Below are 13,452 nucleotides of genomic sequence, written 5' to 3' on the forward strand. Positions count from 1 at the left end.
CCTTCAGTCTGCTGCTGGACAGCCAGCAGCAGCAGCAGCAGGAGAGGTATGTAATCAGGAGCCCTCCTGCTAAGGGTAGACAGCTGCTCGTTCCACCCCACCCCCCGCCTTAATTGGTTCTCCTCCCTTCCAACGGTGTTGAGGCGGGTGGGAACAGCAGGGGGTGAAGGTGCTGTGTTTAAAGAGGTGGAGTTATGCAGATCTAAAACGCGTGGATTGCAGCAGCAGCAAGCCGAAAAGTGCAGGCATGTAAGGGATCTAGAGGTTGACAACATGTCTTCTTAACGGGAGTCCAGGAGCTCATCTCCACAAATGGACTTTTCAGGATCCTTGGGTGGCTCCGTAGTTTGAAACCAATTCTGGTTATCGCTTCTCGGCCTTTTGGCTAAGATCAAGTGTAGTATCTGTTCTTATCAGTTTAATATCTGATACGTCCCCTATCTGGGGACCATATATTAAATGGATTTTTAGAACAGGGAGATGGAAAAAGAGCTTGCTCTGTCCACTCCACGCATTGACCTGGTATTGCAGTATCTCCAGGACCGGTGCACCCCTTCTTTAATGCAGTTTCTAAAATCAGAAAGAATTGAATTCAATGTTTTTTGTTCATTTTGCTTGTTTGTCGGATTTTGGGATGGACTCTTTGGCTTTGCTTTTCTTCTCCTCATTGGATTTTTCATGTTCAAAGTTGCAGAAGCCAGATTACAAGCTCATTTTGGTTCAACTTCAGCAACTGTGCATTGCATTGCCATGTAATGTGATGCAATGCTATCTTTCTAGCTCTCCCTTTTTACTTCCTTTTGGATAAACAGACATATTAGGCAAGCATTTTGGAGCTTTCACCTAAATAACTACAGGTGGTGAGATAAGCTGCACAATATAATTGACCTTTCAGTATATTGTTGCACACACACCATCTATTTAGCAAATGCCCTTGTTATCAACAGCAGCCTTTTAAACTCACCTGAGCTAACAGGTATGTGCGCTGGTTACTCTGCTGCGCTTAAAATTTCTTTTTTGGTTTGCTACAATGCCTTTTCTGAAACGTTGTCTCCTTCTGCTGGAACACTGACTTCTTTCATTTAATGCCTGCAGACTATAAAAGAGAACCCAACACAAAAAGTTTGGCTGATTAGTCTGTGGCATTCTGTTAAACTGTTGCTTATGGCGGTCTCTGTGAGCTTCTCAGCGACATTCAGCCAGCCAGGTATCCTGCCTGCAGTAGATGGAATGTGGCAATGGAACGCTGGCTGCGCGTGTCATAATAGGCTCTGAGCCTTTATATACCTGTGCACAGCAGCAGCCACCTTCAGTCTGCTGCTGGACAGCCAGCAGCAGCAGCAGCAGGAGAGGTATGTAATCAGGAGCCCTCCTGCTAAGGGTAGACAGCTGCTCGTTCCACCCCACCCCCCGCCTTAATTGGTTCTCCTCCCTTCCAACGGTGTTGAGGCGGGTGGGAACAGCAGGGGGTGAAGGTGCTGTGTTTAAAGAGGTGGAGTTATGCAGATCTAAAACGCGTGGATTGCAGCAGCAGCAAGCCGAAAAGTGCAGGCATGTAAGGGAGCTAGAGGTTGACAACATGTCTTCTTAACGGGAGTCCAGGAGCTCATCTCCACAAATGGACTTTTCAAGATCCTTGGGTGGCTCCGTAGTTTGAAACCAATTCTGGTTATCGCTTCTCGGCCTTTTGGCTAAGATCAAGTGTAGTATCTGTTCTTATCAGTTTAATATCTGATACGTCCCCTATCTGGGGACCATATATTAAATGGATTTTTAGAACAGGGAGATGGAAAAAGAGCTTGCTCTGTCCACTCCACGCATTGACCTGGTATTGCAGTATCTCCAGGACCGGTGCACCCCTTCTTTAATGCAGTTTCTAAAATCAGAAAGAATTGAATTCAATGATTTTTGTTCATTTTGCTTGTTTGTCGGATTTTGGGATGGACTCTTTGGCTTTGCTTTTCTTCTCCTCATTGGATTTTTCATGTTCAAAGTTGCAGAAGCCAGATTACAAGCTCATTTTGGTTCAACTTCAGTAACTGTGCATTGCATTGCCATGTAATGTGATGCAATGCTATCTTTCTAGCTCTCCCTTTTTACTTCCTTTTGGATAAACAGACATATTAGGCAAGCATTTTGGAGCTTTCACCTAAATAACTACAGGTGGTGAGATAAGCTGCACAATATAATTGACCTTTCAGTATATTGTTGCACACACACCATCTATTTAGCAAATGCCCTTGTTATCAACAGCAGCCTTTTAAACTCACCTGAGCTAACAGGTATGTGCGCTGGTTACTCTGCTGCGCTTAAAATTTCTTTTTTGGTTTGCTACAATGCCTTTTCTGAAACGTTGTCTCCTTCTGCTGGAACACTGACTTCTTTCATTTAATGCCTGCAGACTATAAAAGAGAACCCAACCCAAAAAGTTTGGTTGATTAGTCTGTGGCATTCTGTTAAACTGTTGCTTATGGCGGTCTCTGTGAGCTTCTCAGCGACATTCAGCCAGCCAGGTATCCTGCCTGCAGTAGATGGAATGTGGCAATGGAACGCTGGCTGCGCGTGTCATAATAGGCTCTGAGCCTTTATATACCTGTGCACAGCAGCAGCCACCTTCAGTCTGCTGCTGGACAGCCAGCAGCAGCAGCAGCAGGAGAGGTATGTAATCAGGAGCCCTCCTGCTAAGGGTAGACAGCTGCTCATTCCACCCCACCCCCCGCCTTAATTGGTTCTCCTCCCTTCCAACGGTGTTGAGGCGGGTGGGAACAGCAGGGGGTGAAGGTGCTGTGTTTAAAGAGGTGGAGTTATGCAGATCTAAAACGCGTGGATTGCAGCAGCAGCAAGCCGAAAAGTGCAGGCATGTAAGGGATCTAGAGGTTGACAACATGTCTTCTTAACGGGAGTCCAGGAGCTCATCTCCACAAATGGACTTTTCAGGATCCTTGGGTGGCTCCGTAGTTTGAAACCAATTCTGGTTATCGCTTCTCGGCCTTTTGGCTAAGATCAAGTGTAGTATCTGTTCTTATCAGTTTAATATCTGATACGTCCCCTATCTGGGGACCATATATTAAATGGATTTTTAGAACAGGGAGATGGAAAAAGAGCTTGCTCTGTCCACTCCACGCATTGACCTGGTATTGCAGTATCTCCAGGACCGGTGCACCCCTTCTTTAATGCAGTTTCTAAAATCAGAAAGAATTGAATTCAATGTTTTTTGTTCATTTTGCTTGTTTGTCGGATTTTGGGATGGACTCTTTGGCTTTGCTTTTCTTCTCCTCATTGGATTTTTCATGTTCAAAGTTGCAGAAGCCAGATTACAAGCTCATTTTGGTTCAACTTCAGCAACTGTGCATTGCATTGCCATGTAATGTGATGCAATGCTATCTTTCTAGCTCTCCCTTTTTACTTCCTTTTGGATAAACAGACATATTAGGCAAGCATTTTGGAGCTTTCACCTAAATAACTACAGGTGGTGAGATAAGCTACATAATATAATTGACCTTTCAGTATATTGTTGCACACACACCATCTATTTAGCAAATGCCCTTGTTATCAACAGCAGCCTTTTAAACTCACCTGAGCTAACAGGTATGTGCGCTGGTTACTCTGCTGCGCTTAAAATTTCTTTTTTGGTTTGCTACAATGCCTTTTCTGAAACGTTGTCTCCTTCTGCTGGAACACTGACTTCTTTCATTTAATGCCTGCAGACTATAAAAGAGAACCCAACCCAAAAAGTTTGGTTGATTAGTCTGTGGCATTCTGTTAAACTGTTGCTTATGGCGGTCTCTGTGAGCTTCTCAGCGACATTCAGCCAGCCAGGTATCCTGCCTGCAGTAGATGGAATGTGGCAATGGAACGCTGGCTGCGCATGTCATAATAGGCTCTGAGCCTTTATATACCTGTGCACAGCAGCAGCCACCTTCAGTCTGCTGCTGGACAGCCAGCAGCAGCAGCAGCAGGAGAGGTATGTAATCAGGAGCCCTCCTGCTAAGGGTAGACAGCTGCTCGTTCCACCCCACCCCCCGCCTTAATTGGTTCTCCTCCCTTCCAACGGTGTTGAGGCGGGTGGGAACAGCAGGGGGTGAAGGTGCTGTGTTTAAAGAGGTGGAGTTATGCAGATCTAAAACGCGTGGATTGCAGCAGCAGCAAGCCGAAAAGTGCAGGCATGTAAGGGATCTAGAGGTTGACAACATGTCTTCTTAACGGGAGTCCAGGAGCTCATCTCCACAAATGGACTTTTCAGGATCCTTGGGTGGCTCCGTAGTTTGAAACCAATTCTGGTTATCGCTTCTCGGCCTTTTGGCTAAGATCAAGTGTAGTATCTGTTCTTATCAGTTTAATATCTGATACGTCCCCTATCTGGGGACCATATATTAAATGGATTTTTAGAACAGGGAGATGGAAAAAGAGCTTGCTCTGTCCACTCCACGCATTGACCTGGTATTGCAGTATCTCCAGGACCGGTGCACCCCTTCTTTAATGCAGTTTCTAAAATCAGAAAGAATTGAATTCAATGTTTTTTGTTCATTTTGCTTGTTTGTCGGATTTTGGGATGGACTCTTTGGCTTTGCTTTTCTTCTCCTCATTGGATTTTTCATGTTCAAAGTTGCAGAAGCCAGATTACAAGCTCATTTTGGTTCAACTTCAGCAACTGTGCATTGCATTGCCATGTAATGTGATGCAATGCTATCTTTCTAGCTCTCCCTTTTTACTTCCTTTTGGATAAACAGACATATTAGGCAAGCATTTTGGAGCTTTCACCTAAATAACTACAGGTGGTGAGATAAGCTGCACAATATAATTGACCTTTCAGTATATTGTTGCACACACACCATCTATTTAGCAAATGCCCTTGTTATCAACAGCAGCCTTTTAAACTCACCTGAGCTAACAGGTATGTGCGCTGGTTACTCTGCTGCGCTTAAAATTTCTTTTTTGGTTTGCTACAATGCCTTTTCTGAAACGTTGTCTCCTTCTGCTGGAACACTGACTTCTTTCATTTAATGCCTGCAGACTATAAAAGAGAACCCAACCCAAAAAGTTTGGTTGATTAGTCTGTGGCATTCTGTTAAACTGTTGCTTATGGCGGTCTCTGTGAGCTTCTCAGCGACATTCAGCCAGCCAGGTATCCTGCCTGCAGTAGATGGAATGTGGCAATGGAACGCTGGCTGCGCGTGTCATAATAGGCTCTGAGCCTTTATATACCTGTGCACAGCAGCAGCCACCTTCAGTCTGCTGCTGGACAGCCAGCAGCAGCAGCAGCAGGAGAGGTATGTAATCAGGAGCCCTCCTGCTAAGGGTAGACAGCTGCTCGTTCCACCCCACCCCCCGCCTTAATTGGTTCTCCTCCCTTCCAACGGTGTTGAGGCGGGTGGGAACAGCAGGGGGTGAAGGTGCTGTGTTTAAAGAGGTGGAGTTATGCAGATCTAAAACGCGTGGATTGCAGCAGCAGCAAGCCGAAAAGTGCAGGCATGTAAGGGATCTAGAGGTTGACAACATGTCTTCTTAACGGGAGTCCAGGAGCTCATCTCCACAAATGGACTTTTCAGGATCCTTGGGTGGCTCCGTAGTTTCTCGGCCTTTTGGCTAAGATCAAGTGTAGTATCTTTCGAAAAGGCGGTTTTGGATGTTGGCCGCCCTAGTAGATTGATACATTATGCACACTGGGGTTTAGGCGCTTGTTAGTACGCCAGGTGGCTAATATAGTCATCTGGTGGAAAGCATGGCCCCCCAGGATCGACGCCATTGGGCCGGGGAAGATCGAAAGCCCGAAGTGTGAAGTGCCCCAGGAGTGGTGACCCTGGGGTGCCTTAACTCACTGGGATTGGGAACCCCACTTGAGTTTATGGCACATTTGCACTAGCACTTCAATATTTCTTTCTTCACACACACCCTTATTCCGGGCCTTCTGGCCTTAGGATGGGGAATTTTTCAATTCCCGGTCGAAGGTCCGGGCAATATTATACTGTGAAACCTTCACTATTTATTTAAATTTTTTTTGTCACTGTGTGTCCACTTTTTCACGTGTGTCCACGTCCTTACTAGGATTTTGTCGGGATGCGGTTCCCTTACGGGTTCCTCTCTTGGCAGGTCTAGGGGGGGAGTGTGTGGCCATCAGGTTCCGCTCCCCCCTGAACCCCCCTGGCTCTCCTCTTTCGGGAGGAGAGCGTTGTTGGCTCCCCTCTTCCGGGAGGGGAGCACAGTCTTTGGCTCCCAGTGCCTTGCTCGGGTGAGAACTCGGGCAGGTATTGGGGGTAAGATTGGGTCGCCTCTGGCTCCGGCTGGAGGTGGCTATTTGTCCCTGTTCCTCGCTGTGGCCTTCTGGCTCGGAGGGACGGGGAATGGTTTGGGGGACCCTTCTCCTTTTGGAGAGGGTTTCAAGAAGACCAGCATCCTAGTGCACTTTTTTTGTGGCACTTGTCACTTTTTTAAGCGCACTCGGGTTTTGTACACGAATTCGGGCTTTCGAACAAAAAAAATAAAAAAAATCTGTTCTGAATGGCTCCGCGGGCAGGTCCATGTCTCGCTTCTTCCTGCTTCCTCTTTGGAGGCGACTCGGCTGGGACAAGTGGGACAGCTCCTTCCCCTACAACTGGACGACGCCATGGTTCTACGGAGACGTCGTTCGATTTGTGGGGGAGCATCAACTGGAGGGACTCAAGCCCGACTTGTGGAAGCCCAAAACTATCCACAAGCTAATCAGAGCCAAGGATGACGTGGAGAACATCACAGGACTTCACCAGGACACGCTGGAGACTGTGTGGACAAATGTGTCGTCTGACAGGCTGACCAACGGGCACAAGGACTTGTCGTGGATGGCGATTCAGGGCGGACTGCCCGTCCGGTCATTCATGCATGCCCGGAACCTGTGCAAGACCCGGTACTGCCCAAGGTGCCCCTTCGTGGAGGAAACATCTTTGCACACTTTTTGGGACTGCGGATTTGCACAGCGCCTATTGACTGCACTTGAGGACGACCTGAGGAACTCTGTCCCCAGGGCGAGCCTATCGCACCATTCTGTGCTTTACGGACTCTTCCCTGGGGTTCATACCGTCGGAGCCATCCAGGAGGCTTGGCGCCTTATGAACTGCTTCAAGGATGCCGTTTGGGTCGCCAGGAACCGGCTCATCTTGAGGAGGGAGAGGATGTCCATCCAGGACTGCCGCAGGCTGATCCACAGCCTGCTCAGAGACTATTCCATCATGGACGGTCCGGAGGACGAGGACGAGGACTAAACCCCTCCTCCCCCTCTCCCCTTATGTGTCTTGTCTTTCAATAAAGCTTCGGGCCTGTGATTTTCCCCTCCCCATCCCCTTTTTCTCAATCCCCATCCCTTATCACAGTTCGTCGTACTGCATTGATTGACATGCTTTTTCTTTCAGATTGAGTGTTTTGTGTAGCATAGGGGTGTGATGTGTCTAGTTAGTGCGTCGTATCCTCATGCTATGTAAATATGATGTAGAATTCTGTGTGTACTGGGCTGCGGCACTGTACACTGTCTGTTAACTTATTTTTTGTGCTAATAAAAGATATATTCAATCAAAAAAAAATCTGTTCTTATCAGTTTAATATCTGATACGTCCCCTATCTGGGGACCATATATTAAATGGATTTTTAGAACAGGGAGATGGAAAAAGAGCTTGCTCTGTCCACTCCACGCATTGACCTGGTATTGCAGTATCTCCAGGACCGGTGCACCCCTTCTTTAATGCAGTTTCTAAAATCAGAAAGAATTGAATTCAATGTTTTTTGTTCATTTTGCTTGTTTGTCGGATTTTGGGATGGACTCTTTGGCTTTGCTTTTCTTCTCCTCATTGGATTTTTCATGTTCAAAGTTGCAGAAGCCAGATTACAAGCTCATTTTGGTTCAACTTCAGCAACTGTGCATTGCATTGCCATGTAATGTGATGCAATGCTATCTTTCTAGCTCTCCCTTTTTACTTCCTTTTGGATAAACAGACATATTAGGCAAGCATTTTGGAGCTTTCACCTAAATAACTACAGGTGGTGAGATAAGCTGCACAATATAATTGACCTTTCAGTATATTGTTGCACACACACCATCTATTTAGCAAATGCCCTTGTTATCAACAGCAGCCTTTTAAACTCACCTGAGCTAACAGGTATGTGCGCTGGTTACTCTGCTGCGCTTAAAATTTCTTTTTTGGTTTGCTACAATGCCTTTTCTGAAACGTTGTCTCCTTCTGCTGGAACACTGACTTCTTTCATTTAATGCCTGCAGACTATAAAAGAGAACCCAACCCAAAAAGTTTGACTGATTAGTCTGTGGCATTCTGTTAAACTGTTGCTTATGGCGGTCTCTGTGAGCTTCTCAGCGACATTCAGCCAGCCAGGTATCCTGCCTGCAGTAGATGGAATGTGGCAATGGAACGCTGGCTGCGCGTGTCATAATAGGCTCTGAGCCTTTATATACCTGTGCACAGCAGCAGCCACCTTCAGTCTGCTGCTGGACAGCCAGCAGCAGCAGCAGCAGGAGAGGTATGTAATCAGGAGCCCTCCTGCTAAGGGTAGACAGCTGCTCGTTCCACCCCACCCCCCGCCTTAATTGGTTCTCCTCCCTTCCAACGGTGTTGAGGCGGGTGGGAACAGCAGGGGGTGAAGGTGCTGTGTTTAAAGAGGTGGAGTTATGCAGATCTAAAACGCGTGGATTGCAGCAGCAGCAAGCCGAAAAGTGCAGGCATGTAAGGGATCTAGAGGTTGACAACATGTCTTCTTAACGGGAGTCCAGGAGCTCATCTCCACAAATGGACTTTTCAGGATCCTTGGGTGGCTCCGTAGTTTGAAACCAATTCTGGTTATCGCTTCTCGGCCTTTTGGCTAAGATCAAGTGTAGTATCTGTTCTTATCAGTTTAATATCTGATACGTCCCCTATCTGGGGACCATATATTAAATGGATTTTTAGAACAGGGAGATGGAAAAAGAGCTTGCTCTGTCCACTCCACGCATTGACCTGGTATTGCAGTATCTCCAGGACCGGTGCACCCCTTCTTTAATGCAGTTTCTAAAATCAGAAAGAATTGAATTCAATGTTTTTTGTTCATTTTGCTTGTTTGTCGGATTTTGGGATGGACTCTTTGGCTTTGCTTTTCTTCTCCTCATTGGATTTTTCATGTTCAAAGTTGCAGAAGCCAGATTACAAGCTCATTTTGGTTCAACTTCAGCAACTGTGCATTGCATTGCCATGTAATGTGATGCAATGCTATCTTTCTAGCTCTCCCTTTTTACTTCCTTTTGGATAAACAGACATATTAGGCAAGCATTTTGGAGCTTTCACCTAAATAACTACAGGTGGTGAGATAAGCTGCACAATATAATTGACCTTTCAGTATATTGTTGCACACACACCATCTATTTAGCAAATGCCCTTGTTATCAACAGCAGCCTTTTAAACTCACCTGAGCTAACAGGTATGTGCGCTGGTTACTCTGCTGCGCTTAAAATTTCTTTTTTGGTTTGCTACAATGCCTTTTCTGAAACGTTGTCTCCTTCTGCTGGAACACTGACTTCTTTCATTTAATGCCTGCAGACTATAAAAGAGAACCCAACCCAAAAAGTTTGGTTGATTAGTCTGTGGCATTCTGTTAAACTGTTGCTTATGGCGGTCTCTGTGAGCTTCTCAGCGACATTCAGCCAGCCAGGTATCCTGCCTGCAGTAGATGGAATGTGGCAATGGAACGCTGGCTGCGCGTGTCATAATAGGCTCTGAGCCTTTATATACCTGTGCACAGCAGCAGCCACCTTCAGTCTGCTGCTGGACAGCCAGCAGCAGCAGCAGCAGGAGAGGTATGTAATCAGGAGCCCTCCTGCTAAGGGTAGACAGCTGCTCGTTCCACCCCACCCCCCGCCTTAATTGGTTCTCCTCCCTTCCAACGGTGTTGAGGCGGGTGGGAACAGCAGGGGGTGAAGGTGCTGTGTTTAAAGAGGTGGAGTTATGCAGATCTAAAACGCGTGGATTGCAGCAGCAGCAAGCCGAAAAGTGCAGGCATGTAAGGGATCTAGAGGTTGACAACATGTCTTCTTAACGGGAGTCCAGGAGCTCATCTCCACAAATGGACTTTTCAGGATCCTTGGGTGGCTCCGTAGTTTGAAACCAATTCTGGTTATCGCTTCTCGGCCTTTTGGCTAAGATCAAGTGTAGTATCTGTTCTTATCAGTTTAATATCTGATACGTCCCCTATCTGGGGACCATATATTAAATGGATTTTTAGAACAGGGAGATGGAAAAAGAGCTTGCTCTGTCCACTCCACGCATTGACCTGGTATTGCAGTATCTCCAGGACCGGTGCACCCCTTCTTTAATGCAGTTTCTAAAATCAGAAAGAATTGAATTCAATGTTTTTTGTTCATTTTGCTTGTTTGTCGGATTTTGGGATGGACTCTTTGGCTTTGCTTTTCTTCTCCTCATTGGATTTTTCATGTTCAAAGTTGCAGAAGCCAGATTACAAGCTCATTTTGGTTCAACTTCAGCAACTGTGCATTGCATTGCCATGTAATGTGATGCAATGCTATCTTTCTAGCTCTCCCTTTTTACTTCCTTTTGGATAAACAGACATATTAGGCAAGCATTTTGGAGCTTTCACCTAAATAACTACAGGTGGTGAGATAAGCTGCACAATATAATTGACCTTTCAGTATATTGTTGCACACACACCATCTATTTAGCAAATGCCCTTGTTATCAACAGCAGCCTTTTAAACTCACCTGAGCTAACAGGTATGTGCGCTGGTTACTCTGCTGCGCTTAAAATTTCTTTTTTGGTTTGCTACAATGCCTTTTCTGAAACGTTGTCTCCTTCTGCTGGAACACTGACTTCTTTCATTTAATGCCTGCAGACTATAAAAGAGAACCCAACCCAAAAAGTTTGGTTGATTAGTCTGTGGCATTCTGTTAAACTGTTGCTTATGGCGGTCTCTGTGAGCTTCTCAGCGACATTCAGCCAGCCAGGTATCCTGCCTGCAGTAGATGGAATGTGGCAATGGAACGCTGGCTGCGCATGTCATAATAGGCTCTGAGCCTTTATATACCTGTGCACAGCAGCAGCCACCTTCAGTCTGCTGCTGGACAGCCAGCAGCAGCAGCAGGAGAGGTATGTAATCAGGAGCCCTCCTGCTAAGGGTAGACAGCTGCTCGTTCCACCCCACCCCCCGCCTTAATTGGTTCTCCTCCCTTCCAACGGTGTTGAGGCGGGTGGGAACAGCAGGGGGTGAAGGTGCTGTGTTTAAAGAGGTGGAGTTATGCAGATCTAAAACGCGTGGATTGCAGCAGCAGCAAGCCGAAAAGTGCAGGCATGTAAGGGATCTAGAGGTTGACAACATGTCTTCTTAACGGGAGTCCAGGAGCTCATCTCCACAAATGGACTTTTCAGGATCCTTGGGTGGCTCCGTAGTTTGAAACCAATTCTGGTTATCGCTTCTCGGCCTTTTGGCTAAGATCAAGTGTAGTATCTGTTCTTATCAGTTTAATATCTGATACGTCCCCTATCTGGGGACCATATATTAAATGGATTTTTAGAACAGGGAGATGGAAAAAGAGCTTGCTCTGTCCACTCCACGCATTGACCTGGTATTGCAGTATCTCCAGGACCGGTGCACCCCTTCTTTAATGCAGTTTCTAAAATCAGAAAGAATTGAATTCAATGTTTTTTGTTCATTTTGCTTGTTTGTCGGATTTTGGGATGGACTCTTTGGCTTTGCTTTTCTTCTCCTCATTGGATTTTTCATGTTCAAAGTTGCAGAAGCCAGATTACAAGCTCATTTTGGTTCAACTTCAGCAACTGTGCATTGCATTGCCATGTAATGTGATGCAATGCTATCTTTCTAGCTCTCCCTTTTTACTTCCTTTTGGATAAACAGACATATTAGGCAAGCATTTTGGAGCTTTCACCTAAATAACTACAGGTGGTGAGATAAGCTGCACAATATAATTGACCTTTCAGTATATTGTTGCACACACACCATCTATTTAGCAAATGCCCTTGTTATCAACAGCAGCCTTTTAAACTCACCTGAGCTAACAGGTATGTGCGCTGGTTACTCTGCTGCGCTTAAAATTTCTTTTTTGGTTTGCTACAATGCCTTTTCTGAAACGTTGTCTCCTTCTGCTGGAACACTGACTTCTTTCATTTAATGCCTGCAGACTATAAAAGAGAACCCAACCCAAAAAGTTTGGTTGATTAGTCTGTGGCATTCTGTTAAACTGTTGCTTATGGCGGTCTCTGTGAGCTTCTCAGCGACATTCAGCCAGCCAGGTATCCTGCCTGCAGTAGATGGAATGTGGCAATGGAACGCTGGCTGCGCGTGTCATAATAGGCTCTGAGCCTTTATATACCTGTGCACAGCAGCAGCCACCTTCAGTCTGCTGCTGGACAGCCAGCAGCAGCAGGAGAGGTATGTAATCAGGAGCCCTCCTGCTAAGGGTAGACAGCTGCTCGTTCCACCCCACCCCCCGCCTTAATTGGTTCTCCTCCCTTCCAACGGTGTTGAGGCGGGTGGGAACAGCAGGGGGTGAAGGTGCTGTGTTTAAAGAGGTGGAGTTATGCAGATCTAAAACGCGTGGATTGCAGCAGCAGCAAGCCGAAAAGTGCAGGCATGTAAGGGATCTAGAGGTTGACAACATGTCTTCTTAACGGGAGTCCAGGAGCTCATCTCCACAAATGGACTTTTCAGGATCCTTGGGTGGCTCCGTAGTTTGAAACCAATTCTGGTTATCGCTTCTCGGCCTTTTGGCTAAGATCAAGTGTAGTATCTGTTCTTATCAGTTTAATATCTGATACGTCCCCTATCTGGGGACCATATATTAAATGGATTTTTAGAACAGGGAGATGGAAAAAGAGCTTGCTCTGTCCACTCCACGCATTGACCTGGTATTGCAGTATCTCCAGGACCGGTGCACCCCTTCTTTAATGCAGTTTCTAAAATCAGAAAGAATTGAATTCAATGTTTTTTGTTCATTTTGCTTGTTTGTCGGATTTTGGGATGGACTCTTTGGCTTTGCTTTTCTTCTCCTCATTGGATTTTTCATGTTCAAAGTTGCAGAAGCCAGATTACAAGCTCATTTTGGTTCAACTTCAGCAACTGTGCATTGCATTGCCATGTAATGTGATGCAATGCTATCTTTCTAGCTCTCCCTTTTTACTTCCTTTTGGATAAACAGACATATTAGGCAAGCATTTTGGAGCTTTCACCTAAATAACTACAGGTGGTGAGATAAGCTGCACAATATAATTGACCTTTCAGTATATTGTTGCACACACACCATCTATTTAGCAAATGCCCTTGTTATCAACAGCAGCCTTTTAAACTCACCTGAGCTAACAGGTATGTGCGCTGGTTACTCTGCTGCGCTTAAAATTTCTTTTTTGGTTTGCTACAATGCCTTTTCTGAAACGTTGTCTCCTTCTGCTGGAACACTGACTTCTTTCATTTAATGCC

General features: G+C 45.9%; 9 non-coding genes across 9 annotated transcripts; all 9 read left to right on the forward strand.

Annotated features, from left to right (window-relative positions):
• Positions 1-365: 365 nt before the first annotated feature.
• Positions 366-556, forward strand: LOC141232699 (U2 spliceosomal RNA). Its single transcript, XR_012298881.1, has one exon. It is a non-coding gene; the product is annotated as a U2 spliceosomal RNA (small nuclear RNA).
• Positions 557-1,671: 1,115 nt separating this feature from the next.
• Positions 1,672-1,862, forward strand: LOC141232701 (U2 spliceosomal RNA). The gene has a single exon (XR_012298883.1). It is a non-coding gene; the product is annotated as a U2 spliceosomal RNA (small nuclear RNA).
• A 1,115-nt stretch (positions 1,863-2,977) lies between these two features.
• LOC141232702 (U2 spliceosomal RNA) lies at positions 2,978-3,168 on the forward strand. Its single transcript, XR_012298884.1, has one exon. It is a non-coding gene; the product is annotated as a U2 spliceosomal RNA (small nuclear RNA).
• Positions 3,169-4,283: 1,115 nt separating this feature from the next.
• Positions 4,284-4,474, forward strand: LOC141232703 (U2 spliceosomal RNA). The gene has a single exon (XR_012298885.1). It is a non-coding gene; the product is annotated as a U2 spliceosomal RNA (small nuclear RNA).
• Positions 4,475-7,507: 3,033 nt separating this feature from the next.
• On the forward strand, positions 7,508-7,703 carry LOC141232488 (U2 spliceosomal RNA). The gene has a single exon (XR_012298737.1). It is a non-coding gene; the product is annotated as a U2 spliceosomal RNA (small nuclear RNA).
• Positions 7,704-8,818: 1,115 nt separating this feature from the next.
• On the forward strand, positions 8,819-9,009 carry LOC141232704 (U2 spliceosomal RNA). Its single transcript, XR_012298886.1, has one exon. It is a non-coding gene; the product is annotated as a U2 spliceosomal RNA (small nuclear RNA).
• A 1,115-nt stretch (positions 9,010-10,124) lies between these two features.
• LOC141232705 (U2 spliceosomal RNA) lies at positions 10,125-10,315 on the forward strand. Its single transcript, XR_012298887.1, has one exon. It is a non-coding gene; the product is annotated as a U2 spliceosomal RNA (small nuclear RNA).
• Positions 10,316-11,427: 1,112 nt separating this feature from the next.
• On the forward strand, positions 11,428-11,618 carry LOC141232707 (U2 spliceosomal RNA). Its single transcript, XR_012298889.1, has one exon. It is a non-coding gene; the product is annotated as a U2 spliceosomal RNA (small nuclear RNA).
• Positions 11,619-12,727: 1,109 nt separating this feature from the next.
• On the forward strand, positions 12,728-12,918 carry LOC141232708 (U2 spliceosomal RNA). Its single transcript, XR_012298890.1, has one exon. It is a non-coding gene; the product is annotated as a U2 spliceosomal RNA (small nuclear RNA).
• The last annotated feature ends 534 nt before the right edge of the window (positions 12,919-13,452 follow it).

This window comes from Phyllobates terribilis, unplaced genomic scaffold (genome assembly GCF_046119375.1).
Source record: "Phyllobates terribilis strain yellow unplaced genomic scaffold, ASM4611937v1 Scaffold_540__1_contigs__length_1147954, whole genome shotgun sequence".
NCBI lineage: Eukaryota > Metazoa > Chordata > Amphibia > Anura > Dendrobatidae > Phyllobates > Phyllobates terribilis.